The 25,002-nt window shown below is 43.8% G+C and overlaps 2 long non-coding RNA genes across 2 annotated transcripts in view; one reads left to right on the top strand and one right to left on the bottom strand.

Moving 5' to 3' along the window:
• Positions 1 to 1,843, top strand: part of LOC113624834 (uncharacterized) — a 25,248-nt gene extending 23,405 nt beyond the window's left edge. The window contains exon 3 of the long non-coding RNA XR_003434478.1: positions 1,744 to 1,843. This is a non-coding gene — a long non-coding RNA (uncharacterized LOC113624834). The remainder of the gene's footprint in view (positions 1 to 1,743) is intronic.
• LOC113624833 (uncharacterized) lies at positions 1,708 to 25,002 on the bottom strand. Its single transcript, XR_003434477.1, has 3 exons — positions 24,732 to 25,002; positions 14,962 to 15,128; positions 1,708 to 1,936 (listed from the first exon to the last, which is right to left on the bottom strand). It is a non-coding gene; the product is annotated as an uncharacterized LOC113624833 (long non-coding RNA).

Below are 25,002 nucleotides of genomic sequence, written 5' to 3'. Positions count from 1 at the left end.
TAACATAGTGACTTCCCCACAGTAAACAGCCAATGTATTCATGAAGAGTCATGTTCAGTGCAGAGTATGATCAGACTTCTGCAGCAAACATTTCTCTGATCTTATTTCAGACTTGCAATTAGCTCCCTCTGCAGAAGGAGATTCTGCCTAAACTAAATGCAACCCCCTATCCGAGGAGCACCTCATCCTGTAGCTAATGCAATTATGCTTATGCATGGTTATAATTTTCTTTCTGATTTTATTTAGAGATTGCCTATTTCCCAAGGGCAATTCACACTGTCATTTATAAAGTTATGTTGTCTTCATGTTTAACCTTGAGGGAGAAAATTGCCTATAGAAATAGGGGAAAACATACGGTGTAGCAGATGCAGATAAAATACTCAGATCCCCTTTCCAGAAAGGACTCACTGCCCAGCTACCAGGAGGATAACTAGGTGACAGCCTCTCCTGTTAGCAACTTTTGAGCTAAATTCACACTCTGCTCAGAGTGGCCCTAGCCCATAACTGAGCAGGGCCATGGGATAAAGTCATGGCCATTTCCACCTGATGGGGATGCGCTCCAACAGGTAATCTTGCTCTGGAGCAACCTTTGGGGCTAACAGAGCCTGTACCACAATCAGGTGGCTTCCTCGTGGCCATTCCTGCTACCTCATATTTCCTTTCACAGGTGTTACTCCCCACAAGACCTCATGCTTCCTAATTCTGTGTTAGAGTCTGCTTCCCGGAGAATTAGAGGTTGAGGGGGAGGGGAAGGAAGCAAGAACCAAATACAGGTTGCAATATTCTCCCAGATTCCTTGAGTTTACTGTTCCCAGCCTGTGGATATGAATAGCTCCTGGGGAACCTCAGAGTTATTGCAAGGGGTCTGCAAATATACCCACGTGCCCAACATTGCCTATAGCCCGAATACATAATATGTCCAGGTATTTTGAATAATATATGTGCTATTTTTCAAATAACAATTCACTAAAATAGCTTTTTAAAATAGTGCATTTTTAGATCAGTGGACTCTAATAGTTATACACACATGCACATATGCACATCAGGGGAATTTTTTGCATTGAAGAGGTGTCTTCATGTTAAAAGGGCTGAGAACCACTGTGTTAGTTGATGCGGCCCTCTGGTCTTCAGACATGAACTGGGAATTTCCAACGTAATTTCCAGATAAACTTTGGGAAAGGCTGCATAATTCTCAGATGGAATAGCTCTAATTTGACAAATGTTGATGGCTCAGGGGTGCTAGAATGGTCAACTTTAAAGGGTAATGAGATATTGTGCGGCCTCTTGGTACGATATCAAATCTCCTAAAATGTGCTTATGTTCTGACCTTCCTGTTCAGAGACATGACTAGGTAAAAAGTGTTTGACTTGGGTTCAACATCTCTATTCGTTTTGGGATAAATTGCCTTGTCTTAGCATACGATAGTTATCTTTAGGGAGCAGGTACCATGTAATTTGGGATTACTATTTGGGTAGAATCTTATAACTGAAAGAGACCAGCCTTCCTGTCCTACGGAGGAGAACACTGAGACTTATTCTGGGGAAATATAATAACTTGTCCAAAGCCACAGCTAATAAGTGGCATATGTCTCTCTTAACAGTAGATAGGAACCAAACTATGGCTTATGGTTTGAGGTGTAAAATTTATTAGCTCTAACAGTCAGGATGTGCTGAACTATGCTGCTATAACAAATAATGCCAAATGTTAGTGGATTAACATGAAGGAAGTTTATTACTGTTTCAGCTGAAGTCCATTGTAGGTCTGAATGGTTCTCTAGGACACCTGTGCCCCAGGGCTCCAGGCTGCTTTGATCTTATGACACTTCCATCTCAACAAATGGCTCCACAGTTGCCACAACAGAGGAAGAGCATGCTGCAAGATGTCTCACTGGCAGTTAAACACCTTCGTCCCTCATGACACAGGTGGTAGACCGTATCTGTAATAAAAGGTGAGGAGAGCTGCATAAAAATAAGCACTCGACTTCCCTCGTGGCACAGTGGTTGAGAATCCACGTGCCAGTGCAGGGGACACGGGTTCGAGCCCTGCTCCGGGAAGGTCTCACATGCCACAGAGCAACTAAGCCCATGCGCCACAACTACTGAGCCTGCGCTCTAGAGCCCACGAACCACAACTACTGAGCCTGCATGCCTAGAGCCTGTGCTCTGCAACAAGAGAAGCCACCACGATGAGAAGCCCATGCACCACAATGAAGAGTATCTCCTGCTCGCCACAACTAGAGAAAGCCTGTGGGCAGCAATGAAGACCCAACGCAGCCAAAGATAAATAAATTTTAAAAAAAATCACCACCTTGAGCATTCTCAGAGAAGAAAATGGCTAAGTTGTTTAAAAAAAAAAAAAAAAAAGCACTCAACATCCCTACCATACCAGCCTCTCAGAGTGCCAGAAAAATTTCATTAGTTATTTTTAGGGTAAATTTCACAAGTTCTCTGAGAATAATAATTTATTAAGTCATTATCACTCCATAGCATACATCATGAATTAGTTCATCAGTTTAGGTTTAGTCACTAATACTTTGAAAAACTGGACAGCTGTGGTGGAAATACACTTTAAGAGCTTCTCTTAATAAAAGACAGCTGAGGGGTTTGGGCTGGCCAGACAGAGTTGTGTGGAAGACACTTGGGAGGCCCCCGCTCTGGTGATGGATGGTAGTTGAGGGCAATGAGTGTCTGAAGGAGAAGACTTTCTAAGGGCAGACGGGGCACTGAAAGGTGGTAGAAGCTGCCTGTGACCAGCTTCCTTGAGTTCAACACTTTGCCCCAGGCTGCTCAGGTGAGCAAAGCAACTTGCAAATGTCCGTGGATGTATTTGAATGATACCAAGTCTTATCAAACTCTTGATATTATGTTTGTCTCCAGTCTGCCTTCCCTCCCTGGCCGCCAAACAGTGCTTTGAAAATAATACGTTGCTAACCTAGACTATTGGGTTTCCTGCCACATTTTGGTGTCTGCAGTGCTAGGGAGACCAAAGTGGCAGAGAGACACTGCAGAAGGAAGCCAAGCTTGGTTTGAGCGTGAATTACTCCTTGCCATCTTCTAGGCTACTACTTCCATAGGCCTGGCTCACCGGGCTGAGGTCACTGGTCTCCACTAGGAGCTTTGAAGTATTCGAGCTGAGTGTTTACCGAAGTTCTTTAAGCCATCTGGGCCTATGGAATGGACTTGGACACCATCTTTTATGAGATCTTCCGCATTTTCACTCCGAGCTGAAAATATTAAAAAGTGAAGAGCCACTTCTGTCCCTAGCGGATATGGGATGTTTACTCTCAGACTAAGACGTGTTACAAATGAGGGTCAGATTAGAATAGAACAGAGTCTAAGGGTCTGGCCAATTTACTCAAATGGAATTTTTCTTCAAACATGGGCTAATAGACATGTGACTTTCTAGTCCAGTTCATGACTTTGGAGGCAGTCTGCTTGGGCTCATACGCTGACTCAACCATTTACTAATTATGTGTTTGTAGACAGATTACTTAATCTTTATGCACCCCAGCTTTTCTTAAACTTTAAAATAAGAACAACTGCATCTACTTCAATAAATCTGAAGGCCATGGGACACTCAATAAATATGAACTATTATTGTTTTTGTAGTGCTTTAGAGAGATTTGGGGGGAGAAGTGTGATAATTTGATGTCTAAGACCACCATTGTTATTGTCAGTAATAATACTACAAGGTCTAATGTGATATACTGGCAGGTACTTCAGTTTCCTCATCCATAAAGTGGGACTGACGTTGGTGGCCCTTCCTACCTCAGTGGATTATGTGGTGCATCAAATGAAGTGAGAGATACCTTGAAAAATATATGGAGATAGGAGATCTTGTCCATGCTGTGCAAGTAACAGCAGCGATAGCAGTGGTAGCTGTCGAGTGTCTTTGTCCATCCTGTTGCCACTTAGGTTGATGCAATCTCTGCATGTGACTGTGATTGAAGAGTTGGATTTTGCTGGGGTAGGTGGGACTAGTTCTTACTGCACTGCTTTGACAGAACCTCGTGCTGATGAGGGCGTTGCTTTCTTTTTCTTTCTTTCATTTTCGAGTAGTATTTATGGATTTTTTTCCAATTTGAAAGTAACACATAATCATTATTGAAAATTTTAAAAATATGGAGAAGCTTAAAGAAGGCAATTAAAATCACCCATAATCCCATTACTAAGAGACCCGATGACTTGTGTGCTCTCCCACTCTGCCCTCCCCTTCTGTTTCTGGTTCTGGTTCTCCGTGCATGCACACACATGTGTATGCACATGCACACACACACACACACACAGACACACACACAGAGGCATCGTACTGATGCGCTTTTACAGGCTCTTGTCAATTAACAGCATCTCAGGGGCATTTCTTACCTTGCTTAATATTTTTCACAGCATTCCTTCTCCTCACCCACTCTGAGTATACAGAGCCCTACCTCCTAAGGAAGGTCCTCCCACCACCACCCCATACCTCCGTCCCACCCCTCTGGACTTGCACGCATATGAGGGCATTGTTTTCTGACACCCAACACTTCTATCCATGCAGTCAGAGGTGCTTTTGCTAGGAGTTGTCTGTCTCTGAGAGGTCAATGCCAGAGCCTGGTTTCCAGTTCAGAAAACCACAGGATGAGCAAAGCCAAGTCCTGCAGCAGCAATATACCAGGCTCTGGCGGTGGGCTGGCCCTCACTCTCTCTCTCGTCTAAAGAGTCTTTTTGAGGCTGGATTTGCTTGGCTGCCCCTGGTTGGGAAATAGTAAGAAGCTTGCATTCGTGGAAAAAGGAAGGAAAAAACAATCACCAATGCTTTCATAAAACCCAGCCTGTCACAGTTCCTGTTTAAGGAGGAGGACTCATTTTTCCCTAAGTTGAAAATATTTGAGCCAGGATGGGAGGTGGGGGGATGGGGGGAGAAATTGCCCTCTGTCCAGAGCCAGGCAGAGATTTGCATATACAGTGAAATATACTGGGGCTCTCATTTTAGGGGGAGTTCTTTGCTTCCAAGCAAAAGAAACCAACTTTAGCTAATTTAAGAAAAAAACTAAAAATACACACATGTATACATCATGGCACACACACATACACGTTAGAAGGCCACAGAGCAGCTCACAGAATCAAATAAAAAGCTAAAAATTCTGGCTTTGTATGGGACAGGAAACTAGGTGATCTAGGTGGGAGAGACTAACGGACTCTCCATTAGTTAGGGATCCCTGTGTCCCTTCACCCAGGATTTCTGTTCCCTGGAGAGAGTAAACTGGCCTTGCTTGGTGACATGCCAACTACTTGACCCGCAGAAGGTGAGACACCTTGCTTCAGGCTCTGTTAGAAGGGAGGATGGGCTGCTGAGCAGGCCGTAGAGCAGATTTCTACCAGTCTGCTTTTTATCATCAGCCTCTTTGCTATAATTAGTTCCCCAAGGCTGCCTGAATTTACATTCATGTAAATGCAATTAATGTGTTTCTGTTTTATAGCATCCTTGATAAAAATTAAACCATGTTAAAAGTGGACTACAGTCTTCTCACTCAATACAAGATCTCTGCCTTGTCTTTGTGGTCCACCTGGAGAAAAGGCGCTTAGGGCTTCCTGAAGCGGTCTCTTGCTTCACCTGGCTTCCCTTTGATAGCTCCATGCTCTGGATTCTGGAAGTTTGTGCCCCAAGAGCCCTGGTTACCCAGCCTGGTTCTTGCTTTAGGCAGCAAACTAAAAATAAGTGTCCACAGGACCATTCTTGTTGGCAATGACAGTTGGGCTGCCACCTCACCACAGAGACACTTGTCATTTGGGGGTTTGGAAAAGGGAAACACTTAAGTGCTAGTTTATCAGCCAAAGAAGCTACGACCAAAAAAACACAGCACCCATCCAACCCACAGACTTCTGGTCAGAGTATCAACTTACAGGGGAAAGTTTAGCCTGTTATAAATTAAAGACATGGAGGTGGTTCTTCATTTACACATTTGCAGGGGGAAGGGGGAGACAACGTGAGCCCACAGCAGCTGCCTTTTAGAAGTTTCCAGGGAAACTTTAAAAGAGAACAACATTTTTTAAAAAAGTGTTAGAACATTTTCAAAGTATCGAGGAACAAAGAAAAGCCTGCAACAATGTACAATATTAATATTTTGGTGTGTTTCCAATCCTGGCTTTTAGATTGTGAGGATGAACTTAGGGGTTAACTTGCCTCCACGCCTGTCATATCTGCTCTCACTTGGGAATGAAGCCTGGAATCAAGTAAAAGTTTAATCAGTGTAGCTGGTGTGCTGACAGGTTTTCATGCATGACATTCATAAGCCTCCTTTATCCACTTAATATAACATAAGGTTTTCCCCATGTTTGAAATTTTCTTTGCCAGTTTTTTCTCAATGGCTTTATAATATTCCACCAAACGGTTGCTCCGTAACTTACCGAAGCAGGCCTTTGACATCGCACATGAACTATCACAAGCAATGGGTATTTTTGTGCCTAAACTGGGGCCACCATTTGTCAAAGTCCAGCCTTACAACTTCTTGGGGGTGAGGTTTTTATACTGTCACTTTTTTTTCTCTTAAAAGGCAGCTCTTCACTGGACAAAGTCTAATTATCCAGTTCATAGGTGATTCTACCCTAATTATTCTTCACTCTTTTCCCTCCTTTTATGTTTCTGGAAGTCATTTCCTAGATTGTTAGCAAGGGTACTAGAAAATTAAAGAGAGGACAAACTTTGAGTACTTATTGCTAAGTCGTAGAAAAAACTTCCTGGGGGGCTGTAAGAGCCAGAGTGAAACTTACTTAGGAAATCCATCAGACAGGTCTAGACACTGCTTTAAAAATATGGGAACTGCTCTTATAGTTTTTCAAAATATATTTTATATTGCTACGGTAAAACATGCTTCTGTTAGGCACATGGTAATTGTGTGTGTGACAATAATAGCAATAACTTTTTTTCTTTAAAGGCAGAGAAGAGGATTTACAAGCCCACATTTCTTTTCCCTCTAGAAGTATCTAACCTCCCTCTCTTAGAAGCTCCTGGGGGCTCAGATATTAATAGTGTCCATCTTTCCTACTCCATTTATCTAGTCGCCTAGGCATGCAAATTTAGACTGTATACTAGAACAACAATGATCAAAACAAAAACAAGAACTATCATTAACTGAATGCTTGCTGTATGCCAGCCACTGGTCTAAGACTTTGAGAGAGAGAGACCTAACAGAGGGAGGATGTATACAGCAGGTTCAGTGGGCTTTTTGAGGTGATGACAGCCACAGGAAGAGTGGGGGGATAGGATGCTGGCGTGGGTGAAGGGTCCCAAGTGTGGAAGAGCATGACCTATTCTGCCGTGGACGGAGATTAGCAATAGGGCAGGAAAGTGGCGTCAAATATAGCTGGAAGAATATTTAATAAGAGAGGGACAAGATCCAATTCATATCTTAAGAAGAACATACACATCTATATGGAGATAGATTGCAAGGGAAGTAGGGTGTGCACAGGAATGAACTGTGAATGTGTCTGGGGCAGTGGATGATGGTGGCCTGGACTCAGGGGCTCTGGTGGAAACGGACCGAAGCAGATGGACTTGGGATGCATTTTGGAGATAGAATTGACAGAGCTTGCTGGTAAATTGCAGAAAGGAGGTAGGGTAAGGGAGACATAAAAGCCAAGTCCTGTGTTTTTCTCTTTGAGCACCTAGGCTGTGGTGGCGCCGTATACTTATGATGTGAAATCTGGGGGAGTAACTGATTCATGGGTAGGAAAATGGAAGTTTCTATTCTTACGTTGTCATTTGCCAAAATAGACATACTGACCAAAGATAGAAAAGCAAACAAAACAAAACTAGAAACTCAATGCTTTAATCGTTTTTGTGTAGTAAAAGGAGACCAGACAGACCTAGGACTGCTATTTTCAAGTTGTACGATTTAAATTACCTAGCCACCTGCCACTGGATGCTTTAACCTCCTAATCTTTAAAAGGGAATTAATATTGCCCGTCATGCATTTTTGTTGACGTAATGTATGTGCAGCTCCTAGCCCAGTCTCTGGCACATAGTAATTCCATTTCCTAAATGTTAGTTGCAGTACTTAGAAACAGCCTGCACAAGATAGAGCTGTCATATGCAATAAATCCCTCCTTGTGAGGGCCTTGTACACACCTTAGCCTGGGTGACAGGATATATCCCTGTTACTTTCTATCCAAAGTCCCACATTTAAATGCTTTATTCCTTCCGTGGAAGGCTTTTTTCCTTACTGAAATACCAGTGGCCTCGAAAAGGGAACAGTTTAAGGCATATCTGTCAATAATAGAAAGCCATCCTAATGTAGTGATTAAGAGCATGGATTCTGGAGCCAGACTGCCTGGGTGTGAATCTTATCTCTGCCAATTATGAGCTGTGTGACTTTGAGCAAGTTATTCGACTTCTCTGTAGCTAAGTTCCCTCATCTGTGATATTAGGACATTAATGATTCCTACCTCATAGGGTTGTTATGAGTTTTGATGAAGGTAATACACATAAAATCATAAAACAATGCCTGGGAAATAGTAACCATAATGTAAGAATGTGTTAAATAAAATACAAATAGTTAAGGTGTTAGAAAACACAGCTTTGAGAAGGTGAGGAGAGAAGGATGAGGTCAGGGAGGAGAAGGAGGGCTGGGCCTCTGGAGGAAGCAGAAACAGTAGGACACGGTGGGCAATCACGAGAAGAGCTAAACACAGGCTTTTCTGCTTTTTGGTTTTGTCTTGTTAAGCCCCCAGGGAAAGAAACTTCCAGAATGGCCCCAGCCCCAAATATTAGATCTAAGTTTTCCCTTCTTAGAAGCAGCCTTTAATCCATGTTGGGCTCACGCAAGGTAACACGCACAGAAACATGCATTTCTACTGTTGCTGCTTCTGTCGGCAGAATCTCTCTGCCTGGCCTTCATAAAGATCGTGTGAAGGTGTCCCCCACCCATCTGATTCGGCCTAACTATGTGGTTTCCTATGGCTTACCAACGTCTCAACTGAAATCCGGCCACAGACTGCTCCTCCAGAGACTCAAGGGATGGTTCACCATTTCTGGCGTTATTATAAATGGACTGGGGAGCCCAGGAAATGTGTACGTTTCCTTTCTTATCATCCTTTCTTCAAGGAAAATGTTTCATGGACTGTTGCATCTAGATGGCTGTTGGCTTTTATCATTAATTCCCATCTGAGCCAAACTAGGGACAGAGTGTCAGCCTTTTTGAAAAATGGGACAGCGGAAAGGATGTTAGTGAATCCCAAACTCACCTGGAACTCTAGCAGCATCTAAAGACTGTCCCTCAATTTTTCCAAGTGTGGTGAGGATGCAGAGAAACTAGGTCACTCATACATTGCCGGGAGGAGTACAAAATGGTACCACTATCCTGGAAAACACTGTGGCAGCTTCTTAAAAAAAAAAAAAAAGATACGCCAACTACCACACCACCCAGAGATTGCACTCTTGGCTATTTATCCAGGTGAAATGAAAAGTTAGTGTTCACACAAAAACCTGTACTCAAGTGTAGCAGTTTTACTGGTAATAGCCCCAAACTGGGAACAACCCAAGCGTTCTTCAGTGGCTGACTGGTTAAGCGAACTGTGGTCCATCCACACCATGAAATAGTACTCGGCAAGGAAAAAGGAATGCACTATGAATTATTCGTATAAGCAACAACCTGGATGAAACTCCAGAGAATTACGCTAAGTGAAAAAAGCCAATCCCCAAAGATTATATACTGTATGATTCCCTTTATATGATATTCTTAAAATGACCAAACAGTTGAAATGGTGAACAGGTTAGGAGCTGCTAGGGGTTAAGGAGGTGGTGGGAACAGGAGAGAGGTAGCTGAGGCTGTAAAAAGATGCCATGAGGAATCCTTATGGTGACGGAGATCTTCTGTATCTTGACTGCATCAGTGTTAATATCCTGGTTGTGATATTGTACCATGGTTTTTACAATGTACCATGCGGGCAAACTGGGTAAGGAAGGGTATCTGCATCATTTCTTAAAACTGGATGCGTGTCTACAATGATCTCAAAGTAAAAGTTTAATTTTAATAAATAGAGACAGGATAAAGACTGTTAACTGATCCCCAAATTCATCCTGAGCTCTACCAGGACCTAAGTAATGCCCTTCAACTTTCCCACATTCCTTGCTCTGAAAGAATTTTTAGTTGTCGAAAGAGGTAACCAGATGCAAAATTAGGTAAACATTGATACATTGTTAGATACATTGCTTGCCACACACAGTTAGGCCCTCAGCCCACCTACTGTTCATTTTATCACTCATTCATTCAACAAACATTTATGGTGCCCCTCCAATGTATCAAAGACTATTCTAGGTATTGTGGATACAGGGAGACAGATAACAGACTCTGTACCTGAATGGAGCTTATATTATAATGGGGAAGACAGATAATGTATAACACATACATAAAAAGATGATTTTAGAGAGTGGTAAGAACTAAGGGTGCAATAAAACAAGGGGATGTGGACAGTGTCAGGAGAGGGGAACCTCTTTCAATAGGGGAGTGAAGGAAAGGCTTTCATAGCGGACAGTTTGATCTGAGAGTAAATGATGGAACAGGGCCCCAGAGCTGGGGAGAAGAGTATTGCTGCATTACCTTTACAAAAATCACTCTTGTGATATGAAGAACACACTGACAGGAAACAAAAATGAGAGTGAGGGGACCAGTTCACAGCCATTTCAGTGGCCCATGCCTGCGGTGATGGTTTCCTCGACTAAGGTTTAGCAGTGGAGACAATGGTACCATTTTCCAAGATGAGAAAAACTGTGTGGGAAGAGGGAATGCGGTTGGCTGGGAAAAAGAAATGGAGAGTTCTGTTTAGTCATGTTCATTCTGATATGTCTAATAGGCATCCATCTGCACTGGGCCATGAGCATTGTTCAGCCTCATCCTTTGTCTGTCTCCCCCCAGCCAGTGCTCGAAAGATGCTTTCTAGTCCATATTGAAGTAAGGTAGGGATGCAAAGAGCCGTGAATAGCCAAGACCACCTCAAAGAAGAACTAAGTTGGAGCGCTTACTCAACCAGAGATCAAGATTTATTATAAAGTGACAGTAATTAAGGCAGTGTAGCATTAGCACAGCAACAGGCAAATAAAGCAACGGAACAGTGTAGAAAATCTAGAAACAGACCCATGTATATTTAGGCACTTGGTTTATGAAAAAGGTGGTACCTCAGAGCAATGGTGCAAATTTATCAAAAAATAATCTTATCAATAAGTGCTGCTGGATCAAATAGATATCCAAATGGAAAAATAAGAATAAAACCCTACCCCTGCCTTTTACCAGAGCAAAAAATATCAATTCTATGTGGTCCATAGACTTTAAATATGAAAGCTTTTAGAAGATAACACAGGTCAAGAATAGCTTCTTTAACTTGAGTTGGCAAATATTCTTAAATAGGACACAAAAAGTACTAACCATAAAGAACAATATTTACATACTGAACTTTATTAAAATTAAAAACTTGGATTCATCAAAAGATACCATTAAGAAAGTAAAAAAAAAAGAGTCAAGTTACAGAGTGAGAAAAGATATTCACAGTACATATAACTGATAAAGGGCTCAATTCAGAATATATAAAGAACTCTTATAAAAGACAGATCATCCAATTAAAAACAAATCAGCATCTCACAAAAATAGAATGGCCGATGAACACAAGAAAAGGTGCTCAACTAGTCATCAGGGAAATATACATGAAAATTACATTGAGATATCCCTAACCACCCACAAGAGTGAAAATAATTAAAATGAAGACCAATACCAAGTGGCTGTGAGGGTGCGGAGCAACTAGGACACATACGTTACCAGTGGGAATTCAGAGCGATACAGCCATTGGGGAAAGTTTGGCAGATCTACTAAACCTAAACATAATATGTTCAAAACCTGTCAAGTCTATTCCTGGGTATACATCTGACAGAAATGAGGGCTTATGTCCATCAAAGACATGCACAGAAATGTTCAGCGCGACATTATTCATAATAGCCTCAAGACAGAAAAACTCACATGTCCATCAAGAGTAGAACAGATAAATACACTGTGACATATTCATAGAGTGGAATACTGTACACGATGAAAATAAATTAACCACTGCTACACACGACATTGATGACTCTCACAGATATAATGTGGAATGAAAGAAGCTAGTTACAGAAGAATGCATATTGTCTGATTCCATTTATATGGGGTTTGAAACCAAACAAAATTCACCTGGGATGTTGCAAGTCAGGAGAGTGGTCCCTTTAAGGAGCAAGCAGGAGGTAGTCGTGTGAAGGGGTGAGAGGAGGGCTCTGGGTGCTGGTAATGTTCTATTTCTTGACCTGGGAGGGGGGTACATGGGTGTGTTTACTTTGCAATAACTCATCAATAATTCATTTAAGGTCTGTGCGCTTTTCTGTGTGTATGCTCTACTCAAAAAAAAGTTTATCTGAAAAATGAAATGGGAAGGCTGATCTTCACTTTAAGAAATGATTAAAATGTTTCTCCCCTCTGTTTCTGACACCACTCCCCCATCCAAGTTCCCCACTGCACGGGAACTTGTTCTCACCAAATGAATCAATCATAATGGAACAAATTTAATGGATTTCCAAAGATTGTTTTTTTAAGTGTAATGTCTTCCTTGTAAGGTCATTAAAAAAACCCTCTGCCTTTAAATAAAACCATCACACCTCATCCTCCCTCCCTTTATGGTGAAGAAAACTGACATGCGACATCGGAGAACAATAGTCATTCTGGGACCAGAGCGTGAAAATGGATCAGAAATTCATTTGATATTTATTAAGCAGTTGCTAAATGTCAGGCATTATTCTCGGCACAGCAGATACAGCAGTCAACATGAGAGAAGAGATCTTTGTTCTCGTGGAACTTAAAATATAACCCCCAGATGAGCAAATGTCATGGAGAGAAACACGTGAAGGGGCGTGGGATAGTGGGGGCCAGGGGTAAGTTTTGCTGTTGTGTAGAGGGTGGTCAGAGAAGGCCACACCCAAAAGAGAGAGACCTGAAAAAGAAGAGAGGTGGCCATGCAGGTGACAGGGAAGAGTGCTCCACGCTGAGGGAGCCTGAGGTGGGAACAGTTTCTGCGTTTGAGGAACAGCTGGGAGGCCGGTGCAGCAGGAGGGGAGTGAACGAGGACCAGAGCAGCAGGAGACAGAGACAGAGTCCACTAGGGCCCCCTAGGCCATTGTGAGGGCTTTGGCTTTCCCTCTGTGTGAGATGGAGCCACTGGAGGGTTTTGAGTAGAAAGAGAGACATGATCTGACTTAGATTTTAAGAATCACTCAGGCTGCAGGGAGAGAATAGACAGAAGGGGGGGCGGTAAGAGCGAAAACAAGGAGACCAGGAAGTCGTGACAGGGATACAGGTGGGAGACCCTAGCGCCTTGGAGGGCCAGTGGAGATGGGGAGAACTGGGTGTATTTCATGGCAGAGATGAACAGCGTTCAGCGTTTGGAAGTGGGTTGTGAGACAGAGAGGAGTCAGGGTTTTGGCCTCAGCAGCTGGAAGGACAAAGTTTCTGTCAACTGACATGTGGGAGGAACAGGTGTGGGTGGAAGGTTCTGAAGTGCTGTTTGCACACTTCTGGTTGGAGACGTCTGCTAGACATCCCAGTGGAGGCTGTAAGGAGGCAGCTGGAGATAACGAAGCCAGAGCCCGAGGGAGAAGCTGGGACTGGAGGTGTAAACGTGGGTGTTGGTGCTTCAAGCCATGAGACTGGATGAGGTCACCTAGGGAGAGGATATCGCCAGAAAAGAGAAGTCATGGCCTGAGGAATGGCCCTCCGAGGTCAGTCCTGCCCCAAATCCTGCTTCCACTGTAGGAAGGGGATGTCGTCATGTTGGAGGAATTGGCCCCCATTCGCCTGGTGCCAGATGGCTGATGTGTTGCAGGTGTGAGGATACATGGGGCAACACTGTGACCCAGAAACTGGTCCTCAATGAAGACCAAACATCGCGTGAGGGAAACAAGCAAACATCTTTAGCATCCCTCCTCTCCCTGTCCCTAGCTCAGTTGGGATTTAAAATAGTGACCTGGAGGGCAAACTTCTCCATGCTAGTCCTGGTTTGCCAAGTGCCCGTGGCCTTCTCCTCTGGCATTCTCTTCGTCTGTCTGCTAGTCCAGCCGAGGGCATTTTATTCTCCTGGAAGAGTTCTTGGTCCCTGGGCAAGCAGAACATCCTTTCACACTGAGCCAGAGCTTGCAGGCTGGAGGAAGGTGGCCTTCGAGGCAACAGGGGCTTGGAGAGGAGCTGTCCTACCCATTTTACCCATTCGCTGAAAATCTCTCATAACGTTTTCCATTCCCCTTCTAATGAGTCGTCAGATCAGCAGGGCCCCTGCTAGAAAGTTTATAAAAACCTCACAGGATTTTAAGGTCTGAACAAAGAGAAGAAATGGCTGACTGGGGCCGTGGCAGGCTCGAGTCAGAACCTCTTTCCCTGGCTGGTCTTTATTCCTAAAACTGGATTACAAGGGAAGTGAAGAAGAGTGTTGGGGAAGAAGCTTTTGAAATGCTTCTCGGTTTTCTCCCTTCCTCACTTTACTGTCACCGTTCAGGCTCCCCAGGACTCATCTGAGGAAGTTCCAGCCAAGAAAAGCATCAACAGAGAGGAGGAAAATTGGAAAAAAACCAATAGCCGCAGGGATGGTGTTTATTGACCTCAACTTTCCAGTGTCCCATCTCACCTTCCAGAGACTCCCATTGTTTCCCCACTTCTGTTACCATCCTTTGGAATGATTCTAACATAAACTTGATTTCTGTACCCACTCCCTCCCACTCGCTGCATGATCCATCTTTTCCTTCTTTTTCCTCTCTCTGTGGTAAAGGAGCAGTGGACAGACATAGCTGCTCTATGGTCTCCTGAAGTCTCCATCATCTGGTGCCTCTCTGAAGACCTCCCCACCCTGCCTCTCCTCACGCAGTCACTAGAGACTCTACTCTCCGCTTTTCCACCTGAGAGGGAAGGTGGTCCAAGGAGCCCTTTACCTGAAAGTGAGGACGGTGTTTACGCAGCTGTGCCCACCTGTTTCAGGATGGGACTCCCTCTGGGTCAGCTCTTGGAACGTGGCACACAGCAGTGAAAACTGGGGAGTTTGAGATTCCTGGAGAATTGGAAAGATGGAACTCTCTTTCTCTTACTTTCAACCAGGATCCTAGAACACAAAAATGGATTACAAGTCACTTTCTGCTTCTTGGAGGTGGTGACAAAGTAACTGTGTTCGGTGTAGCTACAATCCACATACAAACACTGATGGAAGTCAATGGAAAGGGTACATTTCTTGCCCTTCCTCCCCATAATGTTCCCGAATAGGTATCAGGCAAGCATTAAAAATAATCTTTTGTGCTCAACAATAATTAGTGAAGACATTGATAATACTAGGTGCCTTTTCCATTCCAAAGTCCTCCCTCATAGTTCCCTCACCCAAAATTTTCATTTGCTCATTTATTCATTCAATATATTTTTATTGAATGACTACTGTGTCCCAGGCTGGCTGCTACGTGCCTCAGAAAGAATGGAGAACAAGGTAGATAAGTCTTACAGTAAAAGTGATGGGAGAGGCAAATAAATAAACAGATACATCTGAATAATTACGTATTTTAGTAAGTGCTATGAGATCTTTGTGGGCTGCTAGCCCAGAGGGTGAGGTTCGAAGAACTACAGGCTAAATATAGAAATAAAAGGAAGTTGCATTTTTTAATGACTTGTTTTTACATGTAACTTAGGAAATATTCTTTGGAGAGTCACAGCAGAATTTTAAAATGGAATTGCTTTCCCTGGAACTAGGACATCAGCAATACCCATGATCTCATGAAGGCAGATTGCAGCTCCTAAAATGCCTTCAAATGATGTGGCTTTGCCTCTTTGAGGGAAATAAACCAAAGGAACAACCCAACTGCCTCAGCCACAGACACTACTGGTTGTCTACCCAACAGCTGTTCTCTGCTTGCCTGCCCCCTTTTCCACAATCTTGTGGGGAGGTCTTTGTGACCTTGTCCCTGCGAGAATGGTCTAAAACTCACTACTGGTCACCTATTTGGGAGAAATGTGTATCACGCCATCTCCTTGAGAGAGATGATGTTATGAAGGTCCAAAGGAAGTGATGTGGGTTGATACTTTCTCTTCTCACCTTGCTTTCCTGGACTTAGAGAATGAAATCTATACCATAGCCCTCTGCTTTTTCAGCTCCTCTTAAAAGGACCCAGAGCCACCAATTCTCTTCTGTGGCAACCTGGCCAGGTGGCAATTTTCCTACTCTCTGATAGCTTACAACTGAGGTTCTCCTTGGTAGATGGGATGAGTGATCCTATTTTCCAGAAACCCATAAACCTCGTTGCCTTCCCAAGCCTTCCCATTTCTGGAAAGAGGATGGAGATGATTCTATGGTAAGTCAGGGTAAGAAAGCCAAACTAAAGCTTCCCTCTGTTAGGTAGGGAGATGGCCTCTATCTCCATCCAAAAAGATGTATCTTTTTTTCTACTCTTTTCCTGGTCCTTAAAACTGTCCCACCAGCTCAAACCACATCTCTGTGCCTTCTTATCCTTAGATCCTCACAAGCAGCACACGTGATGTTTGAACAGTTTGACCATGACCCTGTCTTACTGTTCTCAACCTGCTTCTATTTGAATCCCAGCAGACCTGACCCTACAAGTTCAGTCTCTAGTCCTTCTCTGGCCCCTCCAGTTTTGTTATTCTTCCATGACTCTACATGCCCTTATTTGAACTCCCTGATTTAGTTCTAGGGAGAGCTCTGTACTTGACCCCACTTGACACAAATCCCATCAGCCCAGGACTTGCTAACCAGCTTCAGCTCTTTCCTTTCTTCTATGACACCACCGCTAGATGTGAACTTAACATGGGTGTTGCTTTCCCGGACCACGCATACCGAGCTGAGCATAAGAGGGATGCCACAGTGGTTGAGTCATGCTTGTAAAGTTCATACCTGAACTGGTTTTCAGGCTTTCCGCTTCTCCCCATACCTCCATGGTCTCCTTACTATGTTGGCTGCCTACCAGTCCTGTCCTGGGAACCTCTCTGCCAGCTAACTTGCTCCTCAACCTGCAAGCTCTGCATCTCAGACTCAGACTAACATGTTCCCTCCTGACCTTGTGCAGTGGGCTTTTGTGTTTAGCTGTTCAGCATCCTTTGTTAGAGAGAAAACACTCCCCATTTCTTGCTCCCCTCTGTCTCTGTCTCTGTCTGTCTCTGTCTCTCTCCCTATTCGTGCTTAGTTACAGGGTCTCGTCCACCTTTAGCTATAAGAGTGGGAATGAGGACAATTATATAATTCAAATTTGAATCTCTCTGACTTCAAAATTTAACCAGTATACAATCCTGACTCTATTGGTGAAAACTCGATAGAAATGGTTAGAATAGGGCTGTGCTGATAAGCTCTGTGGCTGAACTAAATGAGAAAGTGCCCACTGAGTGCCGTAGATGACGTGGCAGCCAGTGGCCGCTTCACCTGGAAAGGCCGCTGGGGCTGGTTCTCCACTGTGGAGTAATTTTGTGTTTGGATAGAAGCATCTCTTTATATTTCCTGCTCAACTATAACCTGATCTAGAATCTGCTGCTGAACCACAGTACTGCTAAGGATGAGCTCACATCTGAACAACTGTCCTGTAAAGAATCATCTCTGGGGAGTGACTATGCAGCTATTAAAGTACCTCTTAGAGTACACTGTCATTGAAGGAACTTTTTTTTCTGGACACGTGTAAGTAAAACATTTTTCTTCTAGTTTTATTGAGATATAATTGACCTGCAACACTGTATAAATTCGAGGTGTCCAGCATAATGATTTGACTTACGTACATCATGAAATGATTGTCACAATAAGTTTAGTGAATACCCATCATCTCATATAGATACAAAATTAAAGAAATAGAAAAAATTTTCCTTCCTTTTGATGAGAACTCTTAGGATTTATGCTCTTAACTTTCATATATAACATACAGCAGTGTTAGCTATATGAATCATGTTGTACATTACATCCCTAGTACTTATGTATCTTACAGCTGGAAGTTTGTACCTTTTGACCATCTTCATCCAATTCCCCCTCCCCCCAACCCCTGCCTCTGGTAACCACAAATCTGATCTCCTTTTCTGTGATTTTGTCTGTTTGTTTTTGAAGTATAATTGACCTACCACACTGTGTTAATTTCTGTTATACTGGTTTGAAGGAGTTCAGATAACTCAGAAAGTATTCTTCCTAAGCAAGTATAGACAGTTTCAATTTGGGGATATAATGCTTATTAAAAATTTATTATAATGAAAGAAAATAAATAGAAAACAACATTTTTTTAAATGAGGGAAGGAAGACTCCAAAATTAAAGAATAAGTTCTCTATTTAAAATAGGATTTGATTTATAAAGTCTTCAATTTCATTCAACTTTTGAGAGAAACACTTATCCCATAAAGTAAAAAGATGTGTAGAACACGGTGGTCAGACTGATCCAGAGCAGCGGCCTATGTCAATTAACATTATTTGAAAAGGCTTGTGCAGAGTTGTTTCAAAACTGTTGTTTTTTTCTAATTTAAAATCTTATTTTTGAAATTTATGAATTAGTTCCCAAAGTCCTACCCTTGTGAAGAAGTGGATTTAGTCATACCCATATTGAATTGCTTGTGAAGTTTGTTTTGCATTTTCATACCATAGTAAGGTCTTTCTAAGGTCATAGTGTTACTTTTAATAACAGCATCAATATTATTCATAATGTTGGTTTTTCTTCATCCTGAAGCACTCGATGTGTAGTCTTGAAGCCATGCACTGTGGCTGCCTTTACCTGGTTTTGTCAGGGTTTTTTAATCATCTAAGAGAGAAGGGTTTTCTCTAAATCCATAGGTATTATAAGACAAACCCTTCCTAGCACTGACAGGGTAGTCCCATTGACTTTTATGCAACAGTGATGCACAGAGACGATTTCTCAGGCAGATGTCCAAAGAGAAGACAGACCAGTCCAAAGTGTTGGCAACAAAATCTTGAACTAAGATAGTGTTTATGGAAAGAAGGAGAGTGAATCTTGGCTGCAGTGTGGAAACAAAAGCAGATGTTGGCTTACTTAAGTGTACTCATTCTCTAGACATGCTGGGACCTCAGTGGCTGACAGAAGGCAAGATAACAAAGCTGGGAACTGCCAGGTCCAAGACTAGCGCACCAAGATTGTAAAATAGGACTGGCCCCCAATGGGGCATGGAGTCTCCATCAGAATCCTGTCTAGTAGAAAAGGCTCCCGTGAGCTAATAGGTCAGCATCCACATTTAAGTGGAAACTTCTGGGCAGGAAGAGCAAGATCACAGGATTTTCTAGAACAGGGGTCAGCAAACTATGATCCGTATGCCAAATCTGGCCCACGACCTGTTTTTGTAAATAAAGTTTTATGGGAACACACGTCTGTTCATGCTACAATGGCATAACTGAGTAGTGACAGAGACTTGGGGTTTACAAAGCCAAAAATATCTTCTATCTGGCCCTGTACAGAAAATGTTTGGCAACCCCTGTTCTACAAGAGGGTGAGGCTTGGAATCAGCATTGTGGTCCCAGGTGATATGTTTGGTTTGGAGACATACACCAGGCATGGGCTGAGAGGAACCCATGATCGAGGCAGGATGTCAAAACCACAGCTGAATGGTTTGGAGTTCAGGACCTCAGGTACAGGCAGAAACCAAGGCAAAAGCTCGGTCCTATTGACTGGACAAACATGGTGGTGATTAAGGAAAGAAAAAGGCTCAGTAAACTTGAGGGATCCAAGTTACCTTTAGTCATAGAAGATACCAAGTCTAGGACAGCAAGTCCAATTTCAGTGACCTGCTGATGGGTTCGAACCAATGGTCAGTTTGAAATGCTCAGTGTTGAGCAGAGCTGGGAAGGCAGAGGCTGACTCAGAAGGAAGGAACTTTCAAGTCCAAATAACCTGGCTCTTTCTGCTAGAAAGTAGGAGTATGGTGTTATACTCTCCATTTCCTCTTCAATATGTAGCTTATCACCCTCACCAACCCAGCGTGATGAGATTGAAATGTCTCCTGGCTTGGGTTGCCATATTTAGCAAATAAAAATACAGGAGGCCGAGTTCAATTTGAATTTCAGACAAAGAAAAAATTTAATGAATAAAAGTATATCTGAAATATTTCATTGGACATGTTTATGCTAAAAATTGACTCATTATTTGAAATTCAAATTTAAGAGACTTCTCTGGTGGCGCAGTGGTTAAGAATCCTCCTGCCAATGCAGGGGACATGGGTTCGAGCCCTGGTCCAGGAAGATCCCACGTGCCGCAGAGCAACTAATCCTGTGTGTCACAACTACTGAGCCTGCGCTCTAGAGCCCACGTGCCACAACTACTGAAGCCCGCACACCTAGAGCCCGTGCTCCGCAACAAGAGAAGCCACCACAATGAGAAGCCTGCACACCGCAATGAAGAGTAGCTCCTGGGCTTCCCTGGTGGCACAGTGGTTGAGGGTCCGCCTGCCGATGCAGGGGACACGGGTTCGTGCCCCGGTCCGGAAGAATCACACATGCCGCAGAGCGGCTGGGCCCGTGAGCCATGGCCGCTGAGCCTGAGCGTCCGGAGCCTGTGCTCCGCAACGGGAGAAAAAAGAGTAGCTCCCGCTCACCGCAACTAGAGAAAGCCCATGCGCAGCAACGAAGACCCAATGCAGCCAAATAAATAAATTTATTAAAAAAACCAAACAAACAAATTTAACTTGAGTCCTATAATTTTTCTGACAATGTTATTTCCACGAAACTGGCCATCTTTGTGATCAATCATGACTAAACTAAGCAATATTTTGACTCCTGGGACAGCAAGAAATTTCTAGTCTTTTGGTTTCTCCTCTAGTCTCTTTTGCTTCTCCCTTTCTCCACATACAGACTTCTTTCCCACCTCCTTCCATCTCTTCTCTACCACTTCCTTTCCAAGGGCTGTCCAGGAGAGGGGACCGATTGCATTTATCAACACTTCCAGTAATTATAATATAGCTTCAACTGTCATTGATTAAACCAGAAAAGGGCTGAAAACTGAGAAAGAAGAAGTGAAGCTTTTTAAAGTGACTCACAGGAAGGAAACCTGGTGAACAGACAGTTAGATGATTGGCTTCTGACTCATAGGAGCTTTCTTTTTCTTTTTTTAATCTAATCATGCTCTCGCCTATTTCTTTTATCATCCATTGATGATTTTTTTTAACAACCATGATTTATTTTAGTTTTTTGAATTTTATTTATTTTTTATACAGCAGGTTCTTTTTAGTTATCTATTTGATACATATTAGTGTGTATATGTCAATCCCAGTCTCCTAATTCACAGGAGCTTTCTTTGCTAGAGATCTGTAGTCCTCTATCACCATTAGTTTGCTGTCAACAAACCACTGAAATTTCCCCGGCAGCACACAGATCACTGTCTTGGTAGAGGACTTGGGTTTAGATAAACGGCGTGGCGCTTGCTGGTTCCAAATGGTGAATTAAAATGAACATTTTTTTAAATTTACAAAGAGCCTCTTAGATTAAAATCAAAGGGCTCTGTAAAAGCCATGCTCATGGTTTTAAAGCATTACGCCAGCACCGTGTTCTGTGAAGAGGTTCTTAGGAAAGTTTCAAGAACAGTCAAATCATTTTATGCTGCGGTCACAGTGGATTAAAGCTCACCTGCAGGGAAAAGGATGTGGGCTGAGATTGTGCTCAGGGATGACTTGGGTAATATGTAAAACATGTAGAAAACACCAGTCTGATGTGATTTGCATTCTTTCCCCCATCAGTCATTTCTCTAACAGCCCTCCCCCCGTTGTAGCAGTATTAGAGGTGCCCATGTGGGTCTCCCTTCAAGAAAGAACTTGCTGTTCAGCAGTAAAAGATGCAGTTGGCTTACAGCCTCCAGCTGTCAGTACCTTAGGATGCACAGCGCCTTTAGAGCAGGGGCCATGCTCTTCCTGGGGCAGCCCCCAGCCAGTGACTGAGCACAGAATAGGTCCTAGGCCTGGCCAGTTCTTCAACATGGTACTCCTCCGATGAGCAGTCTTTGTTCTGGAATCCCTCACTGGGTTGGCCAAAATGACTCAGATCTGCATCGTGATCTGAGGCTTTCCCTGTCCAATTGTACTTTCTCCCTCTTTTATCTTCACAAGTGTTACTCCCGCAAAAAACTCTTGCAATCTTAATTCTGCCTCAGTGTCTGTTTCCCTGAGGGCACACGTGACCCAACCATGATGGCCCCAGGGAAGTGGACGGAACAGATACCATTTTAGCAAGGAAAAAGATATCTTTTTTTTTTTTTTTTTTTGCGGTACACGGGCCTCTCACTGTTGTGGCCTCTCCTGTTGCGGAGCACAGGCTCCAGACGCGCAGGTTCAGCGGCCATGGCTCACGGGCCCAGCAGCTCTGCGGCATGTGGGATCCTTCTGGACCAGGGCACGAACCCGTGTCCCCTGCATCGGCAGGCGGACTCTCAACCACTGCGCCACCAGGGAAGCCCGGAAAAAGATATCTTGAGGGATACATTCTCACCCGAAAGGAAGAGGGGGAAAGGGCACACTCGTTCCTGTCCAGCAGAGCACAGGAATGAAAAAAGAGGTGGACGCAAGCTAAGACCCTCACACATCAGAGTCTTGCCTTGCCTCTTCCTTGAGGCCAAGGCTTTTTTGGGGAGGGAACTATGAAAACATTCAGAAAGGTATGGAGAGACTAAAAATATTAGGGCAAGTGACCTCCTTTCCCACGCACAGCCTGGAAGAGGCTGAAAGCAACTAGGAGAAGCCCAACATGTATCTGGTACCATGTCTAACATGGCTTGGGTGGGACAGTGCAGCATTAACAAATGGAGGGACCTTGGTAGATAACGATGAGATGTATCCCTGTATTCCCTGGTGCCCTGGTGAAGGTCAGGGCGGTTCAAGATGGATCACTGGAAATGCAGAGGCCTGAAGTTGGAAAGTGGAGGCCATTGAGATCAAGTAGTTTGACTTCCAGAGGCAATAGCGGTGTCAATGTCCCATGGCTAAGTTTGTCCATTGCATGCCAGTGAACAAACTAGACCGGGAGTAACTCATGGGACACCAGCACAGGACCCAAACACCCAGCAGGGATGCCCCTAAAGACCAGAGGTCACCATGCTGGTTTCCACACCCATAGCCACATGGTAGCAACACCCCCACCAGCCAAAGAGCCAGGTGCTAACATCAGGAGACCAAGGGACACCAGAAGAGGCCAGGATATACCAGCTGACCATGTACGTTCAGTCTTTTCCTACATGTTCCATAGGGTTGAGGGGATACAAGGAAGATTTGATCAGTTCTGGAAAACAAAGGAGCTGCATGTGTTGGCACGTCTGAGTGTGTGTTAATCACTTGGTGACCCCACTGCTCTTGTTACATTTTGAACTTTAGTCCAAGCTATGGAGTTAAGGAGGGTCAGACGTAGTGTCTCCAAGCCATATCTGAATAGCAGGTTCGAGCTGAGAACCTCCATGGGCCAGATAAATTATAGCATCCATGTATGGGAATGTTTGGTTTCTCTCTAGACCTCATTTTCCAAGGGGTGGGAGATAAACCACTGGTGATAGCCAAGATGATTTTAGGTTGTATGCAAACACCTTTCATTAACACTGAATCACACCCAAAACATCCCACTTCCAGTTTCTCTCAGTCCTCCTGATCACATAAGAGGAAGTCTGGGTGCCCGTCTCTACCCTCCCCCAAACTTGCCAATTCCACTTGCTAACAAAGTGAGAGCAGATTTCAGATTCAGAGTATCAGCCCCCCTCCACCCTCAATCTATTCTTCATGAAGCAGTCACAATGATCCTTTAACAGAAATCAAATCACACCACTTCTCTGCTGAAGACACTCCCATGCCTCCTCATTTAATTCAGAGGAAAAGCCTGAATCTTTCTAGTGGCCCCCAAGGCCCTACCTGATGTGACACGTCACACTCCAGCCTCACCCTCTCTCCTGCCCTCTGGCTCACGCTGCTTCAGCCACGGTAACCTCCTGATTGGTCTCGGGATGCTCTTTGCCCAGAAAGCAGCCCAGCTCAAGTCCTCGCCTGCCACAACTTGACTCAGAGCCACTTCTGTAGTGAGGACTCCTTTGGTTCTCCTCTCCTGGACCGCAGCTCCCTGACCTCCATCTTGCTTTATGTCTGTGTGTGCACTCAATACATTTTACGTGCTCGTCATGTTTTGTTGTAATTTTGTCATTTGAAAAACTAAACTTGTCATCTTAATTTCCTGCGTCTCCCTTGAATGTAAGCTACGTTAAGTCAGGAGTTTCTGCCTGTTATGTTTACTGCCGTATCTCCAGCGTCTAAAACAGGGCTTGGTAAGCAGTGGATGCTCACTCAGTATTTCCTGAATGGATAATGAACTCTTGGCTTATTCCTACATGTTATTATCAGTATCATATCTTTCCTTTCTCAGCCTCCCCTTTAATTCTCCTTCCTTTCCTGGCAAAGCAAACACAAACGAATACAAACAAAACACACAACAAAAAAACCCACAAGATGCTATTCGTTACCCCTTCTCAACTTCATGGAAGTTCTAATAATCATATATATTTTATATACACATATATATTATAAATACATTATGTTTTATATATACATTTTATCTATCTAGATACATACACACACATTATATTTTCCTTTCAGATGGGAGATTTGGGGTGTGGGGTGCCAAGGGAAGAGAATTTGGGGAATCCTTGACCTGGCTGACCTCTACCCTTCTCCCAGCTCCCTTCCATCCTCCCTCCGCCCCTGGCCCCCACCCTCCTCTCACATTCCTGCCTGCTGAGTTCTGCTCCCCAGCAGCCCGTAGCATTTGGGCTGGGATGGTTGGAACCCGCGCGGGCTCAGCATTTCCAGGATCCCCTCACTGGCTGAGTGGGGAGCACAAGAAACACATGTGTCGGGCTGCTTCTTCTCAAGACCGGAATTTGGCGTGGCTGTTCTGTGTGACTGAATGACAGATCCCGAACACGCATCTAGACCTCCGGAATGGAGAGCGAGCCAGGTGGAAGGAGAAGCAGCCCTGGCTCCCCACCTCTGGC

Source organism: Aethalodelphis obliquidens, unplaced genomic scaffold (genome assembly GCF_003676395.1).
Source record: "Aethalodelphis obliquidens isolate GAN/ISIS:26980383/991018 unplaced genomic scaffold, ASM367639v1 scaffold14, whole genome shotgun sequence".
NCBI classification, from domain to species: Eukaryota; Metazoa; Chordata; class Mammalia; order Artiodactyla; family Delphinidae; genus Aethalodelphis; species Aethalodelphis obliquidens.
Note: the sequence above shows the minus strand (reverse complement) of the source record. Positions and strands in the feature narration are given on the sequence as shown.